Below are 15,632 nucleotides of genomic sequence, written 5' to 3'. Positions count from 1 at the left end.
CATGTTCCAATCACTAGTGTCTGCTTACAACTGTTCCTCTTCCTTTGTATTTCCATACTTGAAAGTTCTACCTAGGATGCCCTTTCTGTTAGTCTACGTTTGTTCTGCTGTACATAGGGATTTCAGAGGCCTGCTATTTCAGAAGTAAATGGCCAATGCTTCTTCCTAGTCTGTTTTAATCTGAATGTTTAGATATAGAGGAGTGTCTGACAGACAAGCAATTTGTGGAGCAGTGAAAGATAAATCCCTCATTGTGGAGTTAACTATTAGTTACAGTGTTGTCCCTGCTCTTAGCCTAGTGCCCTGACCCACTTATTTCCCAGCTCCACCCTCCACCAGGATACCCCTTCGTTTCTACCAAACCCCTTCAGAATTTATCTTCCTTGTATGACTCATGATCTGACAGCTTGTATCTGAAGATTTCTTGGCTTCTTTGATTCTGAACACATCAACTGCTGACAATTTTTTATGGTGTGTCCAGTGTCTCTTTAGTTGTATTGTCTCAGAAGGGAAGGTGATGTGTCCTGCAGAACTCCTGTATAGACTTTATTTTCTTCTTAGACTGAGGGCCACAGGCCCGAGGGCCCGACAGATTTTGGCTCCACCCTGGGGCTTTGTACCTGTGGGCGTGTCAGAAACTTTGGCTGCCAGTCACTTCTCTATGGCCTGGCCTCTACTTCTGCCTGTGTGGCTTCCAGGCTCCCTGTTCTGCCCAGTGGTATGTCCCTCAGTCTCCCGTCTGCGCCTCCCAAATGATTTTGACTCCGTCTTGGGGATAGAAGAAATGAAAAATGAAATTTAAAAGTTCTTCAACTTTAAGAACAGGAACTAGGCAAGGATTCCCATTATCACCTCTCTTATTCAATATTGTGTTGGAAGTCTTAGCGATAGTAATAAGACAAGAGAAGGACATAAGAGGTATCCAAATTGGCAAAGAGGTGGTAAAATTATCTCTCTATGCAGGTGATATGATAGTATACTTAGAAAACCCTAAATACTCAGCAAGAAAACTATTGGACATAGTTGACCAATTCAGCAAAGTAGCAGGATACAAGATCAACATACAAAAATCAGTTGGATTTCTCTACAGTGACAAAGAGAATGAAGAGCTGGAGCTAAGAAAAACAATACCCTTCACAATAGCTAATCACAAGATAAAATATTTGGAAGTAAACATAACTAGAAGCACAAAGGATCTATTCAAAGAAAATTACAAACCATTACTACAAGAAACAAAAAGAGACCTGGAGAAGTGGAAGAATATCCCTTGCTCATGGATAGAAGACTCAATGTTATCAAAAGGGCAATACTACCAAAGGTAATATACACGTTCAGTGCAATTCCAATACAAATACCAATCCCATTCTTCAACGAAATGGAAAAGGCAATCTCCAGCTTCATTTGGAATGGAAAGAAGCCCCGAATAAGCAAAGAACTCCTTAAAAACAGAAAAAAGGTACTACTACACTGCCATGGTAGTTAAGACAGCATGGTACTGGTACAATGAGAGACACATAGATCAATGGAATAGAATTGAGAACCCAGAAATCAACCCATCTATTTATGATCAACTGATTTTTGACAAGGAGATAAAATCAGTTACGCAGGGAAATGACAGCCTTTTTAACAAATGGCAAAATTGGAAAACTATCTGCAGAAGATTTAAGCAAGATCCACACCTCACTCCATATACAAAAACCAACTCAAGGTGGATCACGGACCTAGGACTAAAACCAAGGACTATAAACTTCATTCAAGAAAAGCTTGGAAGAACTTTAGTAGTCCTAATCCACAACATAAACAATCTTCCAAGTATCCTGAAAAATCTACAGCCAGGAGAAGATAAAATAGACGAATAGGACCTTCTAAGAATCAAATCCCTATGTACATCCAAAACATTCTCCGACAGGGTAAAAAGGGAAACCCCAGACTGGGAAAACGTGTTTGGTAATGACATGTCAGATAAGAAACTTACATCTAGAATTTATAAAATATTTGAGCACCACAACAAGATAAAGGTAAATAATCCAATGGAAAACGGGCATAGGACACAAACAGACATGTCACCAAAGAAGACATTCAGATGGCCAACAAGCACATGAAGAAATGTTCAAAATCCCTAGCTGTAAGAGAGATGCAAATCAAGACAACTATGAGATATCATCTCACTCCAGTAATAATAGCAAAATTTAACAGAACAGCAAGCAACAAATGCTGGCGAGGTTGTGGAGAGATTGGAACCCTTATTCACTGTTGGTGGGAGTGTAAAATGGTGCAACCGTGTGGAAGGCAGTATGGCACTTTCTCAAAAAGTTGCAAATAGAGATACCATTTGACCCAGCAATTCCACTATTGGGAATATACCTTAAATCTGACATCCAAGCAGATATATGCACACTCATGTTTATCACGGCTTTGTTCATAATAGCAAGGAGTTGGAAATAACCAAGTGGCCATCAACAAACTAATTGATAGAGAAGCTGTGGTATATTCACACAATGGAATACTACACTAGATTGAAGAACAAGAAACTCATGCAATATTACTCAAAATGGGTCACCCTGGAGGACGTCCTGGAGGACATTATATCTCAGTCACAAAAGGACAAATACTGCATGTTGCCACTGTTGTAGAAAGAGGCTGACATCAGGGTGGGGGTAAGACTGAGAAAAACTGGATAAATTATGTATACTGCATTGAAGCCGATGAGGGAGAGAACAGTTTAAAAGTAATACATTTTAGGGCATTATGACTATCATAAGAGTTTGGAATAAGGGTTCCAGAGTGGAGTATACTTGGGGAGGGGTGCAGGGGGATGCAGGGAGATTGTATACCAATGAAGGAGTTTTTCTTTTGCTTTTAAAGAAGAGCGAACTGGGGGTGGGGGTGGGGGTGGGGTGGGCCAGGAGAAAAGTGCAACAATGAATGAATGGAAATTCACAATCTCTGTAAATGTACATTGAAATTAATAATAATAATAACAATAATAAAAGGAAAAAAAGGTTTATAGCCTTGGAAACCTTATAGAGCAGTCTACTCTATCCTGTAAGGTTGCTAAGAGTCATAACTGACTTGAGAGGAATGAGTTTTTCATTGTAATAACTAGCCTCATGTCCCCAAGGCCAACCAAGTGGAAAACTAACATAAATTCATTGTTGAATTGGTTCTAACTCATAGTGACCTTATATGTGTTAGATTAAAACTGCTTTATGGTCTTATGAGATTAGCTTGTCAGTTCTTTCTTCCACTTATACTGTGTGGATTCTAAATGCCAGCACACTTGGGTGCAAATGGTCTATGCTACTCAGGGTACCTTACTTATTGACTAAGTGCCATTGAGTGGATTCTGACTCCTAGTTAGTTTCTGAGGCTGTAAATCTTTATTCAAGGAGATTTCTCACCTTCCTTTCATGGAGAACCTGGTGAACTCCAACTGCCGGCCTTTCAGTTAGTAGTCCAGCTTATTATAGGTGAATAAAATTGCTATGCTAATTTTTTTAAAAAAGTTCTTCAAAACAAATGATAATGAAAATACAACATACCAAAACCTCTGGAATGTAGCTAAGGCTGTCCTCAGGAGGCAGACACATAAATAATGAATGAAGAAACAAAGTTAATGATCTAACGTAACACCTTCATCAAATAGAAAAAAGAATAACAGTGTAACCAACAGCCTCAAGAAAAAAGGAAATTATAGGAACAAGCACTGAAATCAATGAGATAGAAAACAGAAAAACAATTGAAAATGTTTACAAGACCAGGAGCTGGTTTATCATTTTTATCATGCATGCATTTTTCTATGTCCCAAGAGTCCCTGGGTAACACACATTGGTCAACAAAAAGATTAGTGGTTGGTGGGAATCTACCCACCCAGAGGGTTCCCAGAGGAAAAAATCTACCCATCTGAGAAAACTCTAGATGGACTTGAACTTGCACCTTAACTAGCCCTTAACTGTTTGTACCTTCCCGCTATTTCCATAAAGAAAAACAGCAACAACTTTTGTTCTATGGGGCAGTTACATTTTACAACACATAGTGTTGACTCAAGTAAAAGCCAGGTCTACCTCTACTGAAATACATCTCTCAGACCAGAAGACAAACTTCCATAAAACAAGAATTCCTATATCCTTCTGCACGTCTTAATGAGGCATCCAAACAGAAGTGGTTCAAACCAGAGGGATTAGACTGAAAGATGCAAGGAACTTAACTGGAAAATTCTGAATTGTTTGTGCCATGTGCCACAGGGGCTTCAACACCCTCTTTCCAGATCTCAGAAATCTCAGAGGCTGAAGAGCAGGGTGGAGATTCATACTTTGGTAACTTCTTGCACAGTAAACTGAAGAATGTGAACTCAGTCCTATTCCCTATTGGCTAGTGGCGAGCCTGGCAGCCCAGTAAAATGCAGTGAAGTGGGGAATGCACACAGCATAGTTCTTGAGACCGATGTTGTCTAGGGCACTAGATTGATGGATTTTGGGTCCAGATCAGCCAAAAGAGACGATGCCACCTGCTGGTGAGGCACTCAGGAAACTGGTTGTGCAGAAAACAACAAATTCAAACCAATTTAAGAACTCAAGAATCTAAGTTGCTGCTTTGCTGATGTTTTGCTGCGGTTTCCTTCACCTGGTGGTACCCAGGATCCTGGTCCTCTAGGTCATACTCCAGGACTTGGCGGCTGGCTGGGGGGCGTAGGGCTGGCTGCTCGCGCCCTCTTGGTCTCCCCTGGCGGGTACTCTGCTCCTCTCGGTCAGGTGGGGCTGTGCGCGCGCAAGAAGTACCAGCGCCCAGGAAGGCTGCTGCTGGCTCCAGAGCACACAGCCTGTGGGTTGTACAGGTTTTGCTTGCCTTCTGTCCGCCCACGTGGAGGCTGCTGAAGCGCTTCCTGGGTTGAAATGCCTCCTGGTCCTTGTAGAGGCAGACCCTTTATCACTTAATCCAAACTGTTTTCCTTTCTGTCTGGAGCCTGGGGCTGCAGAGGGAAGGGGCCTAGAGGCCAGACCAAGAAGGGTAAGGGAAGATGACCAGCTGCCTGGGAGACCTGAGTCAGTTTGGTATTTATGGTGCCTGTTTCCAGGATCAGTGGAAGGACCAAACAAAGCCCCTCAAGCCTTGGTCCCTAGTCCCTGCCCTTTCTCTACCCAGCAGAGGGTGTGCACGCCTGCTGCTGGACTGCACAGGGCGGTAGTAGCCAGACTCAGGCACTGGAATGCTCCCCGGGGGGCTGAACATAAGTCGAACCTACAGCTAGAAATTAACAATGTAACTTAAAGAGCAATTAAAAAGATTACATCTTTAGTGTGTCAAGTGTGGTATACCTTCAAATATTAGTCTTACTGCCCAGCTTTGTCTTAGGGCTGCTGGCCAGGGTGCCCCTACAGATTTAGTGATCCACAAACTTAGAGCACTGTGCCTATGATATTTCTCTTTTAACATCTTATTTGGTATACTTTGCTACATATACAATGTATGTATTTCTGGTTGCCTTACTAGTCCATTCCATAGGCTGTCACAGACCTCAGTAGACCCTGGTTAACAGCCCTGCAGATCAGCCGAGCTGAGCTTGTGCTGAAACCTAGCCCTGCACTTTGCTAATTTAGAGCAGTGCCTCTTTGTGGCCTGTCCATTTCTGTTGTTTGACAGGTTATTTTTCCACCAAAGCTTGCTTGCAAATGTCCTTTTGATATGGATAACAACTTCTAAATTAAAGAAATTAATTCTAAATTAGAAACAATTAATTCAAACTAATTCTAATTAGAAATAACTTCTAAATTAGATTAGATAGAAAGTCTACAACTCAGGCACCCACTCCTTCATAGGTCTTTGCTATCAGTCCCTTCTGTACACTTTTTTTTGCACACACTTTTACATATGCTTCTTTCTTGTTCTTGAACTCTAGGGACAATTTTTCAAAGTCACCTACTCGTGGAAACCTAGAGCTTTGGATATGCCTTTTGTCATCAGCAAGGACCCCCAAATGAGTAACACCAAAGAAGGAAAGGCAGAGTTCTCCCCCAAAGACCTCCCCAAGGTCCAGTGGCTAAAGAAAGTCAAGGTTGAATTGAATTGGCTGGCACACTCTTTGAGAGGACATCTGTTATCCTTCTCTCTTTCCTCCCTCCCTTCCCTTTGCACACTCAAATTCTGCTCATGTATATGTTCGTTCTAACTGTCACCTTGTGCCTTGCATCTTTGTGTGCTCTCTTCCTCCTCATGAGATCCTGAGCCCTGGGAGGCAGAGGCTGTGCCTGCTCTTGACTTTCCTCCCACGCCCTGCTTATACCAGGCATTTCCTAGAGCTGACCAGGTAATCGGAGCCCATCGCTCTCATAGGGAAAACAGGGGTTTAGTTTGTGTGTGGCTCTCCTGACAGGTAAGAGACCTGAAGGTTCTGAGCAGGCAGTTGCCAACGACCTTGGCTTCTCCTTGGCTGGATTCCCAGCCCTTCTTGAAGGGAAGACATGCTTCAGTGATGGGGTCCTCCTTAGAGGATAGCATACAAGTAGGGGTCAGGCTGCTCCCAGCCTTGTTATCAAATCCACTAACATAATAATAACAATGTATGTATGGGCGTGTGTCCCCAAACTATTTGTTTCCCCTCCAGTTCCTGCATCCGATTTTCTACTAGTGCAGAGCAAATTAATGTAAAAATCTGAATGTTTTATTACCTAGCACCTCATGCCCCCACCCTCACCCCTGAACGTCTCAAGAAGGCAAAGTGTGCCTTCTCCCCTCCCCTCTAATTCCCAGTGCTGCGGTACCCACTGGGCAGGTCCTTCCCAGTGGGAGGTGGCCGCGCTGTCAGGCCCCAAGCCCTGGTGACCCAGGAGGCATGCCTATTATAATGTGTATGTGCACACGCTCATCATTGACTTCTCTCCTGCTAAATAGTGTACCATTGTACGCACATAAAGTCACAGCCCACGCCCCACTGGAAATGCTTTGTGATCGAAAATGGTGACCAAAGCTCCATTTCCCTATTTTTAGAAGAAAAAGGGAAAGGAAAGGACCTTCACCCATTGCCAGCGTCCCACAGGCTTCCTCTGACGGCCTCGTCCGCCCCGCCCGCTGGCTGTCACTCAGGCGCCGGGGGAGGAGCCCGCGCGGACGCCTTGTGCTGGACCCCTGAGCCAAGGATGGAGCTGCTCCGAGCGTGGACGCTGCCCGCCATCCCGACTTCCCGCCGCGGCTGAGAAAGGACAACTTGTCTCGGAGGGTTGCTGAGAATCCAGAGGCACGCAGAGGCCGAGGCCACCGCGAGAGACCCTGCACAGAGGGTGGGCACCAGCCTGGAGGACCGCGGCCGCGGCGCGCGAACCCGAGAGGCTGAGAAACTGAGAAGCCAACTTGCCCTGCCGGTTCTCTTGGCTTTTCGAGGAATGAGACCTCTCCAGCTCCGCCTGCTCTTCATCTGCTTCGTCCTTTTCAGCCAAGGTAGGACCCAGGCGGCGCCGGAGTTGGAAAGAAAGTCCGGGAGCCGCGAGGGCGCGGGAGGCTGAGCGTGGGAATGTGGGCAGGCTGGGCTCGGCTGATGGATGTGGTCTCCGCCGCGCGGCGCGCTGGGCACCGCTCCTGGTCCCTTTAAGATGCAACAGAGTGAGGCTGTTTCTGTTCCTTCAGAATGCAGGGGCTTGCGCTGGGGCTCCCAGCTCTCCCTGTCTCCACCACCCTGGTCAAACTCTCCTATGCTAATGCGCCTTTATGTTGTCGGTATAATTAGGTAGTGTTGAAGTGCCTCTGTGACTGCAACTTCTGAGGACCTTGTTTTCTTCCGACTAGGGGAGGTGAGGGAAGCAGGGGAGAGAAGCTTTGTTCAGGTGGATATTTCTGCTGGAATTAGCTCTGACTTGCACAAGTGTATTCAGAGGCGAACGTGAGCTAGTAGAGGGTCTGCAGTGACAGCACACGCACTGTCGGATAATTTGCAGTGGCTGGAAAAGGTTGGTAAGACTTGAACTGAATGGCGTTTTCTGAATGAGGCTGGATTCTGAGTCCTCCCAGCTCTGGATTCCAGGTCAAGAACGTTGTTTCTCTCTGGGTGCTCATTGTTTCCTTTCTGCAGGCTGGCAGGAGCTGAGAGAAAAGAACTTTGCCACCACTTAGCTGCTGGCTCCTTGAGAGCCTTGAGGCTCAGAGAGGGTGGAGGGGAAGAGAGGGGCACTCAGCAGTGGCCCTGGAAGCATCATATTAGGCAAAGGCATCCGAGTCACCTGTGGAAGGGGAGAAATCCTTGGGTCTGCCCACGCTTTTGAATTGCCTGAGCCGTCCCTGCCATCTGAGGCAGCATTGACGCCAGCCGGAACAGCTCTTAGAGGGGCAGAGCTCTCTCTGGGAAAAAAAAAAAAAAAATCCACAACAGAGCAGTCCATCTGTTGATTAAATGAAGGGTAAAAGTTTTAGAGAAGCAGAGCACCTCCATGGGCAATTAACTTTGCAAACAGCTTGCCTCTCTGCCTTTTCTTATCAGGAAGAGGCCAAACCCTTGCCTGCAGAAGCTGGTGCCTCCAGCCCTGGTTCTTTGGTACTTGTGGTCACTGCTGATCCATTCCCCCTTACTTAACAAACTTTGCTTAAGACAATCCCAAATAATCTGGGCCCTGCCCTCAGGACTGTGCGTGTGTCTGTGTATTATTAATGTACACACACACACACACACACACTCATGAATCTCTGCGCTGTGTGCCTCTCACCAAAGCTGCCTCCAGCAGCAGAAAGATAAATTGCCTTCCCCAGAGTTTTCAGGCTGAATGAATAAAAACTATCACAGAATAGTGGTGTCGAGCCAGGTTTTGTTATGTCACTGTTTTGTGAGCTTGCCCTCCTTTTTGGGCATGTGCATGCTTGCTCATGAACACACACACACACACACACACACACACACACACACACACCACACACACACACACACTCACTCACTCTCACCCCCTGTTCTTCTTTTACTTCTTAATAATTTGCTCAGGAAGGCACACACAGAATCCCAGAAAACAGGAGGGCACAATATTCCAACCATCTCCCCCATTTACAGGAGGGACCAGAGTATTTACTAATCTTTTCTGGTTTTAGAAGTGCAATCCATGTTATGTCTCCTGACCGGCCTAAGAAGTGTAGAGGTGTCTAAGTGCCTCCTTCTCGGAATCGTTACAGTGTGTGCCTTCTACTTTGCTTACTCATTTCTCAGTACTGAGCTATTTTTTGATTGCCTCAATTGAATTTTTAACTATTTACCTATGGTGCTTAAATGCTCTGTTTCATCTCTCTTTAGCCCTGGGGGCAACTTCTTAATTCCCTCTTCTACCCTAGTTTTCAAAGCATGACCATAGTTGTACACCCTGTCAAATGGCAAATGTGTGATTTAGACTAAGACAGGTCTAAAATAAGGCAGTAAAACCAAAGAGGACCTGGCCAGTCAGATCAATGCCACAACTGGTTATTGGTGGTCCCTTAACAGCCTTCTCTATAGGAATTCTCAACCAAATAGGAAATAATGTTCTATGGACTTCTCTGCTTTGCCATCTTTTTACTTGATCTGTGAATAGTCATTTCAGTGTGGATATTGTTTTTAGTGTTGGAGATTCCCCAGAGGACTCTATTGGAACTTCTTGACTTTTGTTTAGCATGTACACTGCACAATCAATGCAAATCCCACTTGTGCCAAGTTCAGTCCTCCTCATAGTGACCCTCCATTGTATTTCTGAAGCTATAAATCTTTGTGGAAGGAGAGTGTCCATCTTTCTCCCACAGAGTAACTGGTAGATTCAAACTCCTGACTTGTTCCACTCTATACCAACACACTCCCTCACTAATTGCAGGCAGAACTGACTCACAGCTGACCTTGCAGCAGGATTTGGGATACTATATGTCACATGAAAATGTTGTTCATCTTTCTCCTTGAAGCACCTGGTAGATTTGAACTGCAGGTGCAGCCCTTTACTAGCACAACTGCCTGCAGCCTGCACCATCAGAGCCCCTCCTGTGCTACTATAGCTTTTGTATCTTCTGAGTCATTAGCTAGAGCTTGCACAATGTCTACAAGGCAAACAGCCGGGTCCACATGGCTCTGTATGGGCCCGTCTTCCCCTGGTGTCCCCTCCAGTCTGACCCTTGCTTCCTGGGATGTGTGTCTCCCCAGGATATATTCACAGTTTCAGGGTTGTCCTACCTGCAGAGAAAAAGGAATATTCAGGGTTCTGTTTAGGGCCATACCAAGTGACAAAGCCATCTGTTCTCCAACACTGTATCACAGTAGGAGCCTACATGCCATGTTGGCATTTCTGAGAACATAGTTTCTGTGCCTTCCTGGTCCTGGCTGTCTGTCTCGGTGGCTGTGCCAAAGGAGCTCCCAGCAGTGGCCACAGACAGCTCTGGAGGGCCCACTCAATCGGCTTCTCACTGGAGATGTGTTTGCTTACCTCCTCTCCCCCAGCACCTAATCAAATTTTCTACAGCATATTAGGGTAAAGAAAAGAAATAAGATATGAATATTGTCTATAATACATGATATACTTGTTTGGTGTTTTTTACAGTCTGCACTCTGGGCTTTTAGATTGGTTTGGATCACATATCCGTCTTTCTTAAAGTGGCTATAGAAAGGCTCATGGCATTCTTCTGTTTCTGCCTGTTCCAGTGTCCTGACTCTGGTGCCCACCAGGCAATGGAGAGCTGCCAGTGTGTGCTGTGTTTGTGGTTTCTCCCTTGCTGGGGATGCCTCTTCCCTCAGCTGTCAGGACTGTGGTGCTTTGTATAGAGAGGGATAATGTCACAGCACAATTTGCCACCTACAGAGAAGAAGCATGCTCTGCCCCTGGGTGAGAAAGAATCGATTCTCTTGTCATCCATAACCTTAGAACTTGCTATTTTATTTCCCCTTTGTCATTTCAGTTCACCCACAACTCTGTTTCCTCCCTTGTCTTCGGGCTCCTTCTCATCCAACTTGCATGTACCCATCCTGAATAGCTTGAAAGAAAGTCGTAGCAGGACTGACAACTTCTCGCTTCTGTCAAACCTTGAGTTCTGAACACTTTAGGGCATATACAGGGTTGCAAACTTGAAGTCTTCTACCTCAGATGCTCATACAAAAGAGCCCCCTCCTCTGATATTTCTCTATCACTCCCCAAGTATCCTAAAGGTTTTAATTCTGGTGGTAGCAGGTCTCTTGTTGGGCTTGCAAACAAGCCATGCTCTTCTGAACATGAAAACCTGTATTTACCTGTGGGGATGTCTGAATTGAAGACTAATCTAGGGTGTCCTCTCCCTGTTGGGAAACATATGAATGACCTATTTACTCTCCTGACTTAGTGGCAGGAAATATCAAAAAGGAGGGAGCTGTTAGTTGTCCTGAGCAAGGGTTTATGGTGATGTGACTCCTGTGGGGAATAGAAGAGCATCCAGCAGACAGAAGGGAAGCCTCGTGTATGGGAAGAGCAGGACAGGGTGGAGAAAAGGAGCACGGTAGGAAGCATGGATTAGGTGGGGTGCCAACAGGATGCCCTCTTGGGGAAGAGAGGCTTTTAGAAGACAAGAGAAGAATGTCAGGGTCATTCAGAAGAATGGAGAGATAGAACAGGGTACAGGCTAAGAGGGCATTGTTATTGTTACTGTGTACCATTGTGTCAAAACTGACCTATAGCTGACCCCTGGCCAGTTTTCATAGATAGTTATTTGCACTGGAGGAGACCGCTCATCCTTCTCCCATGGCAGATTCAAACAGTGTGTCTTCCATATTCTTACCACTAGGCCACCAGGAATGATTGGCAACTTTGGAGCTGTGTGTTCTTATCCAGAAATGTCCTATCTCAAATCATAAGGCAAGCCATTGTATCCTAACTGGTGTGATGTCTTACCTACAGGATGAAGAATCATTTCTTTTGTCCTGTAAAGCCAATGCCAAGGATGTGGGATCACTTATTAACAAGTCTTTTGTGTGAGGGGGACTAGGACATGTTTGTCAGATGGGAGGGGGACAGTGTCTCTGCCCAGCAGGGATGTCTCAGTTGCCAGCCCAATTTATTGAAGATGGGAAAGAAACATCCTGGGGTGAGGGTTCGGCCCATTGCTTTCAGAGAACACCATGGAGCCTGCTCTTGGGCATACAAAAGAGGCTCTTGCTCAGACCCTGGCAGCAGTGAGGCAGGCACGGGACCAAAACGGAGCCCTGCCTGGCACTGCCTCTGTTGTAGAAGCCAGGGCCAGCAGGGGATGGGGTGGAGCAGAGGATTAGCCCTGAAGATGCAATTTCTCTTTTTTTGTTCAGCCCAGTGGGGGTGATTTAGGCAGCATTATATTGCAGCCCCAAAAAAGCACATGAATAATCCAGAAAGAATTCAAGATATTTCCATAGTGAAATAATAACAATACTAATGATACCTTTGATTTGAGAGTGCTTTTCTTCTAAGGGGATAAAAAGATAAATTGTTTTGAAACATAAATGAGGAAAAGAAAATTCCCTTTGATGGAGGGGTGAGAAGGAGGAGGACCAAGGGTGCTCATTTTAGGGTCTTGATATGAAGGAGGGCATGGGTATCATTTCTTAGGGAAGGTTCTTATCTTAGGAGAATAATTGTGACAACTGATCTGAGGACTTGTGCATGAAAAAGGCCCTTGAGCCACCTATAATCAGAGTCTGTGAAGAAGAAGGAGGCCCTATGCTCATCCTGTACAGGATCTGTGAGCTGGGAAACTGTAACTCAGTGACAGAGGAGGGAAAGTATGGTGGTTCTGACTCTAGCAGTGGGCATTACTGCAGAAGGACTGGGACTTGACCTCCCTTCAAGGTCAGTGGTCCAATGGTCATCCAGCATCAATGAGGCAGGACTAGGCTGAGCTTCTGCTCTGGGGACACTGTTCCCTTGAGTTTTAAGTGGACCTGAACCATGCTGCAACTACTTCACCCTGTTGGCCAAATAGACAGGGTTTTGTATCCAGCTCAGGGAGTGATGCTGAGAATCTATTACATTGAGACACCATACTATTCCATGTGTCATTTTTCCCCCAAGAGGAAACACAGAATTATGCAGCTAGGTGTGTGCATCCTGCGAGAATATAGATACCAACACATCAGTGAAATACTGCTCTCACATTCACATAAGAATGCTGTTTCCTGCTTTATTATTGATTGTTGAATGTACAAGGGCTTTGGCCTTCCACCTCTCTCATCACCCACATTGTTGCTATGGAGTTAGGATCACAAGAAGATAGGGCCTTTGCCCTGGACACCTGCCCCACAAACACACACATTTAGCAATAGCTTTCATTAATTTCCTGTTTGTAACCCACTGAAGGAGTTACATATCAAGCATTATGATTTGTTTTCCTCTTCCTTTTCTCCCAATGGTAGAAAAAAAAGAAAGAAAAAAGAAAAAGGAAAGAAAAAGGAAAAGGATATTCTAGTGGTATACTTCCACAGGTCAGTAAACGTCAATACTGGATAAGTGTTTCTTTTGTATCACTGCAATTTAGCATAAGCTGCTTGGAAACAAATGTCTCCCATAAGCATACAGTGTTTCTGTGAGCACACAGTCAACACACACTACTAGGAAGATTAAATAAATGTCAGCTTTCCCTAGGTAGACTTAGTAACAAGTTACAGCCATCCAAAGAATGACCAGCCCTGGTGAATCCTGGAGTTCTGCACTTACTCTGCTGCAGCCCTCTCTGTGGCATGGAAGGTGGGAGATGGATATCAATTCATTTCCTAGAGATAAAGGCAAAGGAAGTGGGCAAAAGCACACACCTTCCACCATGCTAGGAGTCAGGGGAGGTGTTTATTCATTCCTCCTATAAATAGAACTTGCCCGTGCCTTCTTCAGACCCCTTTCATGCTGGACTGTTCTCTCCTGCCCTCCACTACACACAGCTTATTAGAAAAAACACACTGTTAGGTGCCGTGCAGTGAATTGCCTCTAACCAGCAATGAGTATGCACCACAGAACAATGCGCTGTTTGATCCAGCCCTCTCACAACTGCTGCTGTTACTGAGCCATTGGTGCAGCCACTGTGCCAGACCACCTTACTGAGCATCTTTCCTTTCTTTTTTTTTTTTTAATTTTGCTGAACCTCTACTTTATCAAGCATTATGCCCATCTATGGGACTTGCCCTCTCCTGGTAACCTGCCCAAAGTGTATAAATAAATACTTTTCAGGAGCATTCTGACTGCCGTCCTGCCAAGACAAATCTGTTCTTTCTTTCAGTAGTCCATAGGATATTCAGTACTCCTCGCCAGCACCACAGTTCAAAGGCATCAATTCTTTCTAAGTCCCCCTTTTTCATAATCCAACTTTTACTGGCATATAGTGGTTATTAGGCATCATCATATTGATTCCCAGTCATAGCAACCCTGAGTATAACCAATCAAAACCTCTCCTGTGCCATCCTCTCAATCTCAGCTGAGCTTGAGCCTGCTGTCACAGTCCTCCACCCCACTGAGGTCTTCCTCTCCTTCACTTACCCTCCACCTTTCCCAGCATGATACCTTTTACAGGAACTGGCCCCTCCTGACTACATGCCTAAAGTGTGTAAGACAAAGTCTCACAATCTTTGCTTCTATGAAAGAATCTGACTGCACGCCTTCCAAAGCAAATTTGTTTGTTCTTTCAGCAGTCCAGGGTATATTTGATAGTCTTTACCAGCACCACACCTGAAAAGCATCAGTTTTTCAATCTTCACTCAGCATGCAGACTGAGTAGATAGACACACCTGGTACTTACATTTCCTGACTTGCCCATGTAGTGTCCCTTCTGTCCAGATGACTGCTTCTTACTCTATGCACAGATTCTGCATGAGCACAATCACAGTTGACTCACCTTTCAGTGGAATGAACACAAAAATTTATCTCCTCCATTTGGTGAGTAGCTGTCTGTCAAATTCTTGTCATACATGAGTGAGCACCTCCAGCCCTTTGTCAATTTGTTGGAACACTTCCATTGTCATTCTGTCCATTCCTGGAGCCTTGTTTTTCACCAGTGCTGTCCGTGCAGCTAAGACTTCTTTCATCACTGTCATACCAGTCATACCAGTTCTAGAGTATATATTACCATTTGAAATGGTTGGGTGTCAACAAATTCTTGTTGGCACAATGCCTTTGCATTCCTTTCTATCTTCTTTTGAGCTTCATGTATCATCCAATACTTTATACATAGAATTGTTCACTGTTGCAACTCAAAAAGTGACTTTTCTCTTTAGTTCTTTCAGCGTAAGAAATGCTTGAGTATGTACTTCCCTTTTATAGTTCTAACTCCAGGTCGTGCACATTTCATTATACTTTTCTTTGTCTTCTCAAACCATCCCTTGAAATCTTCTATTCAGTTCACTTAATTTCACAATTTTTCCCTTTCCCTTTCTGCATCTCTTCTGACATCCATGTCTTTTCTTTCTTGTAACCTTTTGCTCTCTTTAAACATTATGTTCTTGAGACTCACAACTCTTCTGGTCATTAGAGCTCTATGTATCAAGCCCTGGTTTTTAAATTCAAGTGGGATGTATTCAAGATTATATTTTGGCTCCTGTAGACTTGTTTTAACAGCACTTACCTTTGAATTGAACTTGCATATGAAAAAAAGATCATACATTATGGCTTTTTTCTGACTCATGATAATGCGTTTCTCCATTCTCTCTTAACAAAAATGTTTTTTTACTTTAT

The sequence above is a fragment of the Elephantulus edwardii genome, unplaced genomic scaffold (assembly GCF_000299155.1).
Source record: "Elephantulus edwardii isolate Elephantulus edwardi_28Jun2011 unplaced genomic scaffold, EleEdw1.0 scaffold00333, whole genome shotgun sequence".
Lineage (NCBI taxonomy): Eukaryota > Metazoa > Chordata > Mammalia > Macroscelidea > Macroscelididae > Elephantulus > Elephantulus edwardii.
Note: the sequence above shows the minus strand (reverse complement) of the source record.